Source organism: Ursus maritimus, unplaced genomic scaffold, assembly GCF_017311325.1.
Source record: "Ursus maritimus isolate PB19 unplaced genomic scaffold, ASM1731132v1 scaffold_6, whole genome shotgun sequence".
Lineage (NCBI taxonomy): Eukaryota > Metazoa > Chordata > Mammalia > Carnivora > Ursidae > Ursus > Ursus maritimus.
In genome coordinates this window covers 52,679,731-52,696,436 of record NW_024426774.1, presented here as the reverse complement: position 1 = coordinate 52,696,436, position 16,706 = coordinate 52,679,731, and positions in this window count along the sequence as shown.

Here is a 16,706-nt window from a genome sequence, read left to right as displayed (position 1 = left end):
TATTTTCTTATTTCCACTGATTTCCATCATCTGGAATATATTGTATAAGAAAATTTTAGGAGAACCCATTTATATCACAGGCTTTATTCTTTTCCATTACCCAGTATGAGAAATATAAGAAAAGGAGGAGCAACCAAATGGTAAGACAGAGAGGACTGTGTTAGATGTCTGTTAACGTGTATTATCATGGTGAACAAAATATTGTTACATAAATAGAGCAAATTGCAGAGAATAGTCCCTAATATAATCCCAATTTTATAAGAAATAGAAATAATTATAAACATACATACATATTCATGAGTATTTCAGGGAGTATAAATTTGTATAAGCTTAGACAAAAGTATAGCTGACTACCCAACAAATTTTAACTTCTGTTTCCATGGACAGGGTGGTGGACAAGTGTTTAAGATGAGGAGAATGCAAGGGAATTATAAAAGGGAGGAGATTTTTGGGGGTGCCTTGGTGGCTCAGTCGGTTAAGCATCCAACTTTTGATTTGGTTCAGGTCATGACCTCGGGGTTGCAAGATCAAGCCCCACATCTGGCTCTGCGCTGGGCATGGAGCCTGCTTAAGATGCTCCCTCTCCCTCTCCCTCTCCCCCTGCCCCTCCCTCCCCTCTCTGTCTCTAAATAAATAAATAAATAAATAAATAAATAAATAAATAAGGGGGGAGATTTTGTCTCTTTCTTTGCCCACATTTGTTTTGTTTGGCCTGTTTTATAAATTTGCACTGAATTCCCTTCCCAAACTAAAAAGTATGTAAAAATGGTTGATACCCAAATTTAACTTGTTCTGGAAGCATCCTTCATGTTTCAGATTTCTGTTCAAGTGTCATCTTCTTGAACACTATATACTATATTCCTCCTCCTTAGTACTTTCTAGACTGCTTTATTCTACTTTCTTTTTCTCCTGAGCACTTACTGCTATCTGAGAGATGACAGATTCACTTGTCTAGTTGCTTACTGTCTGATCTTCTCACACTAGAATATTTCAACCAGTGGCCAGCATAAATATGGTAGTCAATCAATACAGTTAATAAATAAAAAGGTAAAATAAAGCAAATGTGGTTCATTCGCATGGAGCAATCTAGTGCCATTTGGGGCATGCATGCTGATCTATACAGCTGACGTGGGTTTTTTCCAAAGATGGAACTGAAATGGTAAGAACCTAAGCTCAGCCTTTCTTCTCTCCTAGTTCCCAGCATCTAGTGATATCACACAGGTTCCTCTGCAGATCTTGAAGTATTACCTCTACCTTTTCACTTGGTACTCTTCAGAATTTTCTAGGTCCACCAGAAAGGATGAGACTCAGCAAAATTATGCCTTTAGGTTTGTCTAATCACATGACATGTTTATTTGATGTCTCCAACTAATCTTGTCTTAATATATCTGATATGGGGCCAATTCAAGACCAATTCAAGAGGCAAAGTGAGCAGTATATTCTTACCGCTGGATTCTTCATGAAAATGTTATATCTCCATCATTTCTATGTCAATAGGGAAGAATGTTCCATTTGTACTAAGATGCTCTTAGTTACAAATAAGATAAAACACGATTCATTTGGATTAAATAATCAAGACTTACTGACCCTCAGAATACAGCCTCAAGAAAAAGGCATATTCATGGTTAATTGACCTAGCCATATCTGCATATTGATCTAGTCATATTTCCAAAGACAAAATTTCTTTCCATATTTCTGCCTAGCAATCCTCAATATGAGCTCCATTTTAATACCCACTCTCCTCTGGTAGCAGGATACTGCTTAACAAAGTCAGGGATACAATTGTCCTTGTTCAAGTCCAATAGGAGAGATTCCTTCTGTCCCTGATTTACAACAGTGCTGAGTAATACCCTGGGTGAACTCACATGGGGGAATATGTCCTTCCCACAACCAACAGCCCAAACCAAAGGAACAGAATGTATTGAGTGGATTAAGCCAATCTGAGCCCAACCCTAAAGCAGGGAGTGAGGCCAGCTGACTCTAATCCTCCATTGGTAGGATGGAGGAGAGAAGGGAATACATCAACAAAAGTTACTCTTAGGACAAATGTCCATTACAGATATCACCAGGAGGGAGATGAGAGCAAAGAGAACTGTTCATTCCATCCTTCTGTGGGCTCCAGAAAGTGAAGGGTAGAGAAACCACACCTATAGGTGTTTGATTTGGATTCCCAATGTCCTTAGTTTCTCTAAAGCATATGTATTGCTTGGAAATCACACAGAACCCAGAAGAATTAAGTCTGAGTCTAAATGCTGGGACTGGTCAGTGAATAGGGGTCCTTTTCATCAGGAATTTGCCTTTTTTAAAAGGCCAAAAGGACTGCTTGATAGAAACAGCAATGCCACAAAAATTAAGATTTTTTTTTTTTCCTCCTGATTCTTTTTTTCCTCTTCCAATCCCAGTTTAGAAACTGAGGGGACAGGGGAAGAATCCAGTAGTACAGTACAAATTCAAAAAATAAAAAATATTTTTGTTAAGAATGCTTCCCCCTTTTTAGCATTAACACCACCTTCTACCCAAAAGGCAACAATACCTATATCACATTCTTTCAGGGATGATCTAACCTGTCACTTGAAGTACTGAGAAAGCTCCAAGAATCAAAGACACTGCTCAATGCAAATTGATGGCATTAAAAAAAATGTTCTTATTGTGGTGAATTTCAAGCACAGAATAGTACAATGAACTATTGCATACCCATCACCCAGCTTCAGCAATAAACTCATGGTCAATCCTGGTTTCAGTTACTCCCCCTTCCTATGTTATTTTGAAGCAACTTATACATCATATCATTCATCTGCAAATATTTCAGTAAGTAACGCATGTACCTCCAAAAGATAATGAATCTTTAAGAAATCATAATACCATTATCACAGCTCTTAAAATTAGCAATATTTTCTAAATAATTGTCAATTATCTAGTCAATGTTCACATTTACAATTGTCTTGTAATTGTCATAATTTTAAAATTTGTATGTCTGCATTAGGAGGCAAATGAAGTCCACATATTGCAATTCATTTGTAAATATTTAATATCCTTTGATCTATGGGTTCCATTTCATTTCTCTTTTGTCTTTCATGTAATATGTTTGTTAAAAAATCAGGTAATATCCCCTAAAGATTTTTCTACAGTCCGGATGTAGCTGATTGCATCCCCCATGGTATAGTTTAACACTTTTCTCTCTTCCCTCCTGTAAATTGGTAGTTGGAGCTAAAAGCTTCATCAGATTCAGGTGTGGATGGCATTTTGAACCATTAGTCAAGGATATATATTCATATATCTTATAATGTCTTAGATGTATGTATTTGAAGGCGCCTGGGAAATTCCAAGCTGCAGTAAGGTGCCATTTCACTTACTGAAAATAAATTATCTAAATGGAGAGAGTTCACATGGCAGGATGTTATTCTGAAACTCACACAAGCTAACATTTCCAAGTCAAAAGGAAAAGAAACTGCATGAATGTGGGGCTGCAAGCACAGATACTGTCTGTTCATTTGTAAGGATGTAAACACATTTCTGGGTGTTTCATTGATCAACCTACATTCCACATTCCTGAAAGTCGCACATGAACAAAAATGTAGTTCTCCCTCCAAGGTGTCTGTTTTCTTTTCCCCCTATCTTTTAATACCCTCATCTTTCCCATCTTTGTCATATTTGACTAGCTCCCTGGCAGCAAAGTCAACTACAAATGACTTTGAAAGAAACATCCCTGGAACAAAATTTGATGTAAATCAATATACATTACAAAATGCAGATGTTGAATAGATATTCTCTGATTTTCTGACTCTGATAAATAGGAGTTCTATACACCCATCTGGGCTGAATCCACAGAAGTTATACTTTCAACCAACACCATGCTGTCAAATCTCAGGCAATGGAGTGCTGAAATGCAGTGTAGAACACTGACTATGAAGGCTTGCTTAGAAACTCTTTAGTCTGTTCCTCTTGTTTCTCAAAAGCTCGGAGAAGCTAGACTTCCAGTTGAAAGACATAGGAGTCTAGAACCTGGTACTCCTGAGTTCCAGTCAGTGGCTTTCTGCACCCTCTCTCTCCTAAAAGGCTAAAGACAGCTCAACTCACAAGTCCAAAGTCTATATAAACTTAAGCCTTCCCATTATTGTCCATCAGCTGAAGCCTAAGGAAAGATCTCTCTGGAGTGAGGGAATGAATGATCTTCTATCCACCCACTCTCTTTATTAACTGGGATTATACAATTTCACTGCTCACCTTTCCTACCTTGGGAAAGACAAAGGCAAATTCTTTCTTTTCTCCTGAGGCTTCAGTATCATCAACAATATCAATCTCCCCCCCATTGCCCCTTATACAGGTCAGTTTGCAAGTCTAAGCAGCTCTTCTGTGTGTCATTCATCTCTCCCTCTTCTTCTCTTATGCCCCTGCTCAGATTCAGGTTATTCTATCCATGAGCTATGGCAATCTCTTCTCCCTGCTCACATTTTGTTCCCACTAAAACAATCTTGTACATGGTGCTGTATGGATGGGATACTCTCGTTATTCAAAATCAGGACAGTTGTCATCCATCTAGCCCAATTCAAACTCTTGACCGTGATTTTCAGTGCTGTTTCACCTGTCAGTTTTCCCACACTTATCTCACTCACTTTTTGTGTCGCTGGCTTAACCCTCTGATTTCATGTTTACATCCCCTCATAGCATTTTTTCCAACCCTCTCAACAGATTTTGCCAAACCCATAGATCTCATGCATAGAACATTTTTTAAAAACAGGCCAAGTGCTCTTTCTTCTGAAAGATCTCCACTTCATACAAATTCCAACTTCCTTGACTTCCCACTCATGAAATTTTCCACCATAAGTACATATGGTATCATCTCCAAATACAAACTCCTCTGGCTAAATTAACACCATTTATAGGAACATTTTGACTGTGAACAAATTCTCCAACTCCTCTGTACAACTGCAAACTACCGATAAATATTTTTTGAATATTTACTAAATATTACATAATACTACATACAAGGCACTAATCTAAATAATATGGTATTTACACCAATGTACAAAGACCCTTATATTCTAGCTGAACCAACAAAATATGCATATTTGAAAAGATTGCTAATAACCAAAACATAATTTTAAATGAAAAATTAATAATAGCCTGATAATGGCTGCTATGGGGAATTCAGAAGGGAGGTCCTGGAAGAAGAAAGAATTTAGACCAGCTTTGAGTTCTAGGTAGAAATTTTAGTGGGCAGGGAGAGGATCAGAATTAGCTAGGGCATGGTGAACAGAGTACGGGTGGTTAGCAGATATGTAGCACTTCTAATCTTTAGCGTACTTCTAAAAAGAAACACAACTGCTGACTATAAACAGGACAATGATGACGTTAGCAATAATACTAATGATGGAGATGTGAAGAAGGTAAGGATACTGACAGTGCTAACAAATGACAATGATGATTCTAGTGAAATATGCCTTACAAGAGAATCCACTCTCTTTTTGCCAGTCTGGACCTGATTTGTATCAGTTGGTGTGAAATAGTCTCTCATTTCAATCCGCCATTCCAATCTAATTTTGATAGCAGTGCTACAATTGACTATGTTTTCTTGCTTTATATCAATGGCTTAATGAATTTGCTTTTTTCAGTGGAACCGGAGCAAATTTTGTGGGCTGACGCTAATTATCTGGCTAGGGTTTTGTTAATATACTTGGGTTTGGTGAAGCATGGTCCACGGAGTGCTCAGGAAAAGCACAAGTAATTGACTGCTTTCCCCAGAGTTTACTTTCCTTTAGTAGATGTTGCCTGTTTCATCCCACAAGCTTGGCTTCCGAACTGAGGATATTACAAGATAATAACCTTACCTCCAACTGAAGAAACAGTGTCGCTGTATATAACCAACATTAAGATTCTCTTGGTAATGCATTTATAACGTCTAAACTCATGAGAAAACACACACGCACACAGAGACACACACACACTCCACTTTATGTGAAAGATCTTGCCATTTTACTCTTAAGCTTGGGAAAATTGAAGGCGCGAAGGCAAGCATGTTCTCAGTTCCACTCTGTAGAGGCTAGAGCTAAAATGACGCCTGGAAAGCAAATGCGGTGACCTTTAAAGGAATCAGGAAGAAGCTATTTCCAGCACATTACTAAATGCTATATTTTAAAGGTTCTAACCTTATTTGCTACAAGTGTATAATATCAAGAAACCCTTGTGAGGGAAGGGTCTGCATTCATCACATGGCATAAGTCACTTACAGAAGAGATGAGAAAGTTATTACTTTCTAACTTGCAGACACCAAAGTTCAACCCAGCTCCTTTTGTGGTTGGCTGCATTAAATAAGGTTCAAGGATCACTTGGAGAATTACAGCCTTCTTGACCTAACAAAAATAAAAAGTTTTCTGCAAATAACAATGGCTATATCACCATGCAGAGCAATTTATGACACATACACACATGCACTCCACCTTTCACAGTTTATGCCAGCTGGCAAACTGACCCTCCATGTGTCTATGGTATTACATTTACTATTACAGTTGATTAACAGGTATGGATCTATAAGACCCACTATGAAAATAATGGATGAGTAAACAGAAGAAAATAACTCATTGAAAAAAATCCTAACATATAGTCTTTGAAACTGAAGTTGGACTCCACTAGGAAGGTCTGGAGAACTGCTTGCAAAAAAGTAAAATATAAGGTCATAACACTGATTATCTTAATATTTAATAGACAGACAGGTGTTGATAATACAATATCTCCTTACATTTGTATACATTTGTATACAAAACACTGGTATTTGGCCACACTTTTATATTCATAACCTCATTATATTTTATAGATTGAAAGTAAAGATTTCCATCAGGTCAGCTTCAGTGAATCTTTTTCCCACCCTGATTGCATAACCCACATCTGTGAAGGAGTGAGTTGCCAATTATCTCATGGATATAGGATTTATAAATTGGCCAAGCCAATAAAACATCGTGTGGGGGCCTATATGGTCAGAATTGCCTCCAGTTCACCTTTATGCTAAGTGGAGCCGTCAGAACATTAGTAAATAACCCTGATCACCTAACAAATTGCTGTCCTCTGTGTTATCATCTGACTGATTTTTTATTTTTAATAGTGGACTGGAGAATCCATTTCAACCTAGTTAGCATAAAAATCATTATTACTGTTTATTGGTTTTCCGTACTTAGAATTCAAAGAGTGAGCCCAGAAGCACAAAACAACAACATGAGGCCTATGACATGGATTTTTAGGTGAAGGGGAGTTCTTTTAGGATTCTATCCTGGTCAGAAAACAGTTATGTAAGTTTGAAATCTCTTATTTAACTGAATCCCCAGGCAAAAGAAACTAATGAGGGCATTGTTTCACAAGCAGCAACAGGCAAAGTCAAAGAAGAAAAGAGAACCAAATAGTTAAAGGTAGTATGCAATCTACGCTCAGAAATCAGTTCAGCTTCACAATTAAGGGTGGGAAAAGCTGGGAATCTCAGCAATGAGTTGTTAAATTAAGAAGCACTTAGATCTTATGAGAAACAAACTGAGGACTTCAGAGGGGAGGGGGGTGGGGGAATGGGATAGGCTGGTGATGGGTAGTAAGGAGGGCACGTATTGCATGGTGCACTGGGTGTTATACACAACTAATGAATCATCGAGCCTTACATCGGAAACCGGGGATGTACTGTATGGTGACTAACATAATATAATAAAAAATCATAAAAAAAAAAAAAAGAAGCACTTAGATCTAAAGATCTTGCCAATGGTTCCTTTGCGACTTGGGTCATCACAGTTCTAAAATGCCCTTAGCTGAGTTACAGAAAATCTAAGGTCTATGGCAGCTGCTGACTTTTAATGGCACAAGGAGTATTCTAAAGTGTTTTGGGCTACTATTGTTGAAACTCTCTAAAAAGAAACAAAATACACATTGATTTTCAGTACAGAGATCCCAGTACTACCATAAGTCACAAAGTGTTTCTGCAAGATAACTAACTCCTTATAGCCTGAGATGTGCTAAAATAAACTCAAGGAAGGTTAGGCCTGCGAGGTCCCTCACCTGAGCCCATCCTGAATCACCTTGGATTGCTCAGTGGGGGCATTTTTTTGCTGCCACTCCCTTTTTTCCCCATCACCTTTAGGGGAAACTTCCAGCGTAGATGGTTTTACTCAATTCAAACTCAATAAAGAGAAATCAACAGTGACAGTACTGGACACAATGTATTGGAGACAAGTATTAGGACTCCCCTCATACTCCCTGTTGGCAAAATTAGTCATGGGTTTGCCAAGGGAGACTGGAATGGTCTTTTTTCAGTTGAACTTCAGGCTCATATGACTTCAGTGGAAGGACATGTTCATTTTTCTACTTATAAACATGTTGGATATTGGCATGTAGCCAATATGCCATTTCTAGGTTCCAGATGGATATCATGCCTTCTTGGTCTCCATCATTTTGTTCTATTATCCTCTATAACAATAATGGCTAATTTTCACTGAGTGCCTCTAGTATGCCAGGCTCTGTTCTAAATACTTGCTATGAGAATACTCATTTTATCTTCTGAATAATCCTGGCAGTGAGCGCTATGTTTTCCTTTTAAGGAAACCAAAGAACAGAGAGGCTAAAGGCCTTGCCAAGGTCACACAGCCAGGGAGTGGTAGAGCTGGAATTTGAACCCAGTTTATTGATTCTGGGTATTTTCTACCTCACAAAGGTTTATGAGGATTGAAACATTCCTAACACATAGTAACAAATAAATGTTGACTATTGATTTTTATTATTTAGACTCATATCCTATTGTTATCCCATTTTTTAAACTAGGTTTTTATATCCATCTTAAAGATTCTGACTTACATGTGCACTATACTCTTTCCTAGGCTTATCTTCTCAAAGTATAGTGGAATTTGATAGGATGCAAATATACAATATCTGGTCTTACTAGTTAACAAGGAACCCATCATGATGGTTAGTTTTATGTGTCAACTTGGCTGGGCTACAGTGCCAAGATATTTAGTGAAACATTATTCTGGATGTTACTATGAGAATGTTTTTTGGATGAGCTTAACATTTAAGTGAACTTTGAGTAAAGCAGATTACCCTCCACAATGCAGGTGGGTCTTATTCAATCAGTCGAAGGCCTTAATAGAACAAAGATTGACTTCCCGGAAAAAGAAATAATTCTGCTGCTAGAGGTCTTTGGACTTTACTACAACATTAGCTCCTCCCAGCCTGACAGCCTACCCTGAAGATTTTGGACTTGTTAGTCTCCATAATCACATGAACCAATTCTTTGAAGTCTCTCTCTCTCTCTCTCTCTCTCTTCCCCCCCCCATCTGCATGTGCACACACATCTTATTGGTTCTGTTTCTCTGAAGAACCCTGACTACTATACCTACAACCCGAAATGTTAAAAACTAGCCTGACTCATAGGCATTTTTTATTAGCCTACACAATTTCGTTATTTCTCCCCATCCTTCCTGGAACCATGAGAGTTATAAAATCCCCAAAATTCTCCTAGAGGGGTGGGCCTTCAAAGTCGCATTTGTTTGTTCTTACTCCTTTTTGGGTTCCATTGCCTGCAAAGAACACCAGGCTGCACAATAAACAAACAAAAATGCCAGCAGAGTGAGCAGACTGCTTGAGGTTGTGGCTTGTTCCTGGACACCCTGGTCATCTTGAGAACAAGCCCACACAGCTGGTGAGGAGGGCAGCTTGGCCAGGTCTCCTCTGCTGTGTCTGCCTTTCCCACAGCTGACCACAGCTCTTGCCTCGGCTGAAAACTAAGATGTGATTGATTAAATATAATGCCAGAGATTTTATGCCTAATTATTTAAATTCCCTACGGCTAATCTTTAAGAAAACAGTGGGAAAATAATATCAATAGATTGCAGAAGATAAATCTCATACCATCAAAAGCAAGTGTAGCATTTCACCCAGTTGAGTTTGTTAATCCCTCAGTAAGGCCTCCTTTTCATATGTTAAAGACTTCTTATAGGATGGAATGATGTGTTATGTTATAAACAGCTACTGGGTGGTTTAATACAGTCACAGGTGAGTGGATTCCACCCCCTTCTTTTTTCTCACTATTGTCACTTTAAAAATAAAAAAAGCTACCCCCTCCAGAAAGCACAAGATATAAAACCAATATGTTTGCCTTTCAATTAAATACCTCTCAGCTTGAGTGCAACACCCCAACATCGATGAGAAGATTTTTCTAAGAACTGTGAAATTCAGGACTGTTTCTGTGGAGGAATCCTGCTAATGAGCTTTAATGTCCTTGACAGCTCAGATTGCTCTAGGCTGAAGCTTGGTCTACACGTTGTCGCCTTGGATGTGTCTTTATTCCCAAAATCTTAATCTATTAAGTCATATTTGAGGTTTAACAATCAAAATGTTCACATGGATTCAAATGTTCCTTTTTTTTTTTTTTAAGTTCCGGCCAATGGAACTGTGAAAATGACATCACAAGATTGAGCAGAAAGTTACAGAGATTTCCAATACATCCTCTGCCCCTACATATGCACACCCTCCCCCATATAGCAATATCACCGACCAGAGCAGCACATTCATTACAATGGATGAACCTACATTGACACACCATCAACCAAAGCCCATAGTTTACATCAGGGTTCACTCTTGACTTTGGACATTCTATGGATATGGGCAAGCATGTAATGACATATATCCACCATTCAGTACCATACAAAGTAGTTTCACTGCCCTAAAAATCCTGTGCTCTGTGTATTTATCCCTCTTCACCTTCCAACCTCTGGCAACCACTCATCCTTCTACTATCTCTGTAGTTTTGCCTTTTCCAGTATGTCAGATAGTTGGAAGTGATGTGGGAAACAAAGGCAGAAGAGAAATTATTAAATTTCCTTATGACCTACAGCCCATTGACAAGTCCTTGAAACAGGCAGAGTGACATTCCGCTAGGGACTCAACTGCCTCGAAGTTAATACTTTGCTTAGGGGAAAAGGCAATCTTAGCCCGAACCCCAGGATCCTATAAGTCTACTTTAACATATAAAAATTCCTTTAGAAACCTCCTTTATCTCTAAGCACCCCCCCCAAATACGTGTTGACAATCATTCCCCAAGCATATGGCCCACTGATATACACCTGAAGGGTTTCATGACTAAGGTTTTATTAGATGGTAATAAATGACCTTTTCCCAACAATAGCTAGTCCCCTCAAGGTCCTGGAAACCTTGCTTCCAAAATTCCTTAGAGATTTACACTATCCCTAACCCCCTTCCAACTTGAAAGTATATAATGAGTCACTCCTCATGACCCCATTGCAGCTTTTTCTGCCCACGGGTCCTTTCCCTGTGCTTTAATAAAACCACGTTTTTGCACCAAAGATGTCTCAAGCATTCTTTCTTGGCTGTCAGCCATAAGGTTCTTTCCTACATCAGATGTTTACAGATGGTAGCCTTTTCAGATTGGCTTCTTTCACTTGGTAATAAGCATTTAAGTTTCCTCCAAGTCTTTTCATAGCTTGATAGTTCATTTCTTTTTAGCCCTGAGTAATATTCCATTGTCTGTATATAACACAGTTTATCTATTCACCTACTAAAGCATCTCTTGGTTGCCAAAACTTGCAAACTTCTCTTTTGAAATAACTCTGAAAATAAAGGGATTAGTAANNNNATTGGGTGGGGGGGGGGGGGAAGAAACTATTAACATATTTTTTTTTAATGCATTTGTGAAACGAAGATTACAAATTTGTTGGGTGTGGTGGCAAATTGGGTGGGAGTGGCCTTGAATGAGGAACACCAACCAGTCACAAAAATCTTATAGTCTTTGATATGATATAATACGGATTAATCACTCAGTGTTAAATATAAATAAATAAAATATAAATAGGGGCACCTGGGTGGCTCAGTCAGTTAAGCATCTGCCTTCTGCTCAGGTCATGCAGGGATAGGGCCCTGCATCAGGCTCCCTGCTCAGCGGGGAGTCTGCTTCTCTCCCTCCCTCTGCCCCTCCCCGCCCCCCCACCCATGCTCACTCTCTCTCAAATATATAAATCTTTTTAAAAAATAAAACATAGTATAAATAAATAAAATTAAGAATTTTGAGCATATGTATAAATACTGCTGAAATCTATGGCATTATTCGGCAATTTCAAACTTCACCTAGGCAATTTAATATTTTTGCAATTTCCTTTATTCAAGACCTCAAATTTTTCTGTTGATTGCCCCATTACGTTAGGAGAGAGTAACACTGACTTTCATCTTCAGAAGAAAAACGAAGCACAGTAACTTAAAAAAAAAAAGATTCCTGGCATGGTGTATTCTCAGGTTTAAATTCTACCTACATTATAACTTTCCCAATGACGCACATGACACTGTTAAGAAAATTAACTAGCTGCCTAACTAGTTGTTTGTATCACGTAATTCAAATTATTTTTTTATCAAACCAACCCATTGTTTCTGACTGTTTATGCATCTCCATGATAATGTAAGCTGAGGGCATCCAAAGTTTCCTAGTTTAGTTCCTGGATCATGGTCCTCAGTGAATATTTGCTGAATGAATGCCCATTTATTTATTTTATTTTTTCTTCCAAATTTTTATTAAAATTCCAGTTAGTTAACATACAGTGTAATACTAGTTTCAGGTGTAGGATTTAGTGATTCATCACTTACATACAACACCCAGTCCTCATCACAGCAAATGCCCTCCTTAATCCCCCTCACCCATTTAACCCATCCCCCCACCTCCCTTGCAGCAACCCTCAGTTTGTTCTCTATAGTTAAGAGTCTATTTTGCCTCTCTTTTCCCCCCTACGTTCATCTGCTTTGTTTCTTAAATTCCACATATGAGTGAAATCATATGGTATTTGTCTTTCTCTGACAGACTTATTTTGCTTAGCATAATACTCTCTAGCTCCATCCACATCATTGCAAATGCAAGATTTCATTCTTTTTTAAGGCTGAGTAATATTCCAGTGTGTGTGTGTGTGTGTGTGTGTGTGTGTGTGTGTGTTTGTACACCCCACATCTTTTTTATCCATTCATCAGTTGATGGACATTTGGGCTCTTTCCATAATTTGGCTATTGTTGATAATGCTGCTATAAACATAGGAGTGCATGTATCACTTCGAATCAGTATTTTTGTATCCTTTGGGTAAATACCTAGTAGTTCAATTGCTGGGTCATAGGGTAGCTCTATTTTTAGCTTTTTGAGGAATCTCCAGAGTGGCTGCACCAGTTTGCATTCCCACCAACAGTGTAAGAGGATTCCCCTTTATCCATATCCTCGCCAACAGCTGTTGTTTCCTATGTTGTTCATTTTAGCCATTCTGACAGGTGTGAGGTGATATCTCATTGTAGTTTTGATTTGCATTTCCCCGATGATGAGTGATGCTGAGTATCTTTTCATGTGTCCATTAGCCATCTGTACGTCTTTTTTGGAAGAATGTCTGTTCATGTCTTCTCCTCATTTTTTTAACTGGATTATTTGTTCTTGGGGTGTTGAGTTTTTAAGTTCTTTATATATTTTGGATACTAACCCTTATCCAATATGTCATTTGCAAATATCTTCTCCCATTCCAAAGGTTGCCTTTTAGTTTTAGTTTGTTGACTGTCTCTTTCACTGTGCAGAAGCTTTTTATCTTCATGAAGTCTCAATAGTTTATTTTTTCCTTTGTTTTCCTTGCCTCAGGAGACTATCTAGTAAGAAGTTGCTTGGGCTTCTTGTCAAAGAGGTTATTGCCTGTGTTCTCCTCGAGGATTCTGATGGTTTCCTGTCTCACAATTTAAGTCTTTCATCCACTTTGAATTTATTTTTCTGTATGGTATAAGAAAGTGGTCCAGTCTCATTCTTCTTCATGTTGCTGTCCAGTTTTCCCAGCACCATTTGTTGAAGAGACTATCTTTTATCCATTGGATAGTCTTTCCTGCTTTGTCAAGTGGATCCACAGTTGTGGGTCCATTCCTGGGTTTTCTATTTTCTTCCATTGATCTGTGTGTCTGTTTTTGTGCCAGTACCATACTGTTTTAATCACTACAGGTTTGTAATATAACTTAAAGTCTGGAATTGTGTTGCCTCCAGCTTTGCTTTCCTATTTCAAGATAGCTTTGGCTATTCGGGATCTTTTGTGGTTCCATACATATTTTAGGATGGTTTGTTCTAGCTCTGTGAAAAATGCCAGTGGTATTTTGATAGGAATTACACTAAATATGTAGACTGCTTTGGGTATAGACATTTTAACAATATTTGTTCTTCCAGTCAGTGAGCGTAGAATGTTTTTCCATTCCTTTGTGTCCTCTTCAATTTCTTTTAGAAGTGTTCTACAGTTTTCAGAGTACAGATCTTTTACCTCTTTGGTTAGGTTTATTCCTAGGTATCTTATGGTTTTTGGTACAATTGTAAATGGGATCAATTCCTGGAATTCCCTTTCTGCTGCTTCATTATTTGTGTATAGAAATGCAACAGATTGCTGTACATTGATTTTGTATCCTACAACTTTACTGAATTTGTGTGTCAGTTTTAGCAATTTTTTGGTGGAGTATTTTGGGTTTTCTACATAGAGTATCATGTCATCTGCAAATAATGAAAGTTTAACTTTTTCCTTGCCAATTTGGTTGGCTTTTATTTCTTTTTGTTGTCTGATTGCTAAGGCTAGGACTTCTAGTACTATGTTGAATAAAAGCGGTAAGAGGGAACATCCTATCTTGCTGTCTTTACTCTTAATCACTACACTATAACAAAAGGATTATAAAGAAATTATGAAAGCAAATAAAGAATGTAAAGAGTTACTTACAAAGGCTTTGTTTCCTACATGGATTTAACCTATAAATATAGGAAAAGTAATTACCCACATAATCTAAAGTAGATTTGGTAATAGGAATCAGTATTTAAAAACAACAACAAAAACCAAAGCCTCCATTTCTTTTTATCTTCGTTTGTGCTAATATTATTATGTTGACTTAGAAGGAACACACTGGGAACAGATTGAAGAATAACCCTGGGCCAGTGTGAGGTACACCTGGGGTTGGATCACTCCAAGTAAGCTGAATGGAGGCCCAAGTCCCACTTTGAAATATAAGTGGGGAAAATCCACTGATGACTTGAACCCTCATATCTGATCTTTACTCTGAAAGTGTTGCTTTTACACACTGTAGAGGGTAGCACCTGAGAGGTGCTACAGCATCATGGTTAAGATGTTGAGCTCTGGAGCCCCAAGTAGCTGTGAACTCAGAAAGAATGGAGTGTGAATCCTGGCTCTCCTAGAAGAGTACTCTTGCCAAGTTCCTCAGTTACACCAACTTCTGGCTTTTGATCTGAGCAATGGGGAGAAAAATAGCACTTACCTAATGGATTGTTTTTAGGGTTAAATGAGATGACACTTTTAAAGATAACACTTAACCTTGGCACACGGTAACACTCAAAAAACTTTCTAGTAGTGTTCTCTAACGCTACTCCATGCTAGTCAATAGTGTCACTCAACTAGATGTTCGCCTGAAAGGTGGGTTTCTAAGACTTTTGCTTTTCTTTATCTACCTTTCTGCTCAGTACTTGCAATGCTCAATAAATACATATTGACAGACTGATTGACAAGGAGAGCAGAAGTTCTCTACATATAAAATTCTGAAACCAAAAAAGATAGCAAGTGAGTGCATTGCCATTTGGTCTTTTGATCATTCTATTCATATTTGTATGATCAGATTCCTTTTCTTTTATAAATCAGAGGAATAATTTCAGGAAGCCTCAGACATCCTCATATAAGGTTAAATATTTAAAACAGAGCTGTACATGACCCTTGAAAATATCCAGACAAACACATGTTGAAAACCTTTTACAAAGCCCTCTGCAGCACAATGAGCCAAGGGTGGCCGAAGCATCCCTGCAGCTGTGCACTCAGGGTACACGCACCCATTTGTCAGGGGCTGTCCATCTTGAGCACAGCTTACAGGCTTCTTCTCAAGAATGAGGTCACTCCACAGCCCAGATGGGCAGACAGGCTGTAGAATGAGATATGTCTGGGTGCAGATGTGGGAAGAATTGGGACTAACAACCATAATGGAAACAGGAAATGAAAGTTAGGTCAGCCCAACTGCACATTTGTTGAAAAAGCAAAACTTAGCCATGTGGAATAATTTTCATGCTCCATAATGTTTACCACCAATCAGCCAATTTTACCAATAGGTTAGCCCATCACTATGGAAAAAAAAACAAAACAAAAAGCCTCTCAAGGGTGTGCATTAGATCCCTTCCTCACCAGTCTTCCTAAATTCCTTCCTGCATTTCAACATATCACTAGATCCATAGGGTCATCCTATTCAAATACTTTAATAGGAAAGCCATATTTTTCCCTACTGTTTAGAGCCATTACAATGAACTTTTGCAAGGCCTTTGAAAACTGGAGGGCCTTACTGGTATATGAAACAAGAAAAAAATAATAGGAATTTAGTGAATAAAAGAGCATGCCCCTTCCCTTATAGTATACACAGATATGGATGTTTACTGTATCATAGATCCATAAGCCCAGCCATACACATACATGAACACAAACATGAACATTTAGTGCTTTTGACCTTTATATGAGAAGCTATTTTGGAAAAAGTGTTGCTGGGTCTCTGGGCTAGGAGAGCAGTAGAATCATTAATCTCTCAAGATGGTTAGCTTATGCTTGCTGCTGTGATGTTACTTACTTCATCCTCCAAAAGCATATCCAAGGCTGTCTGCTGACCTGAAAACTTTGTTTGAACACTCTCTGCCATTCTGCCCTTGA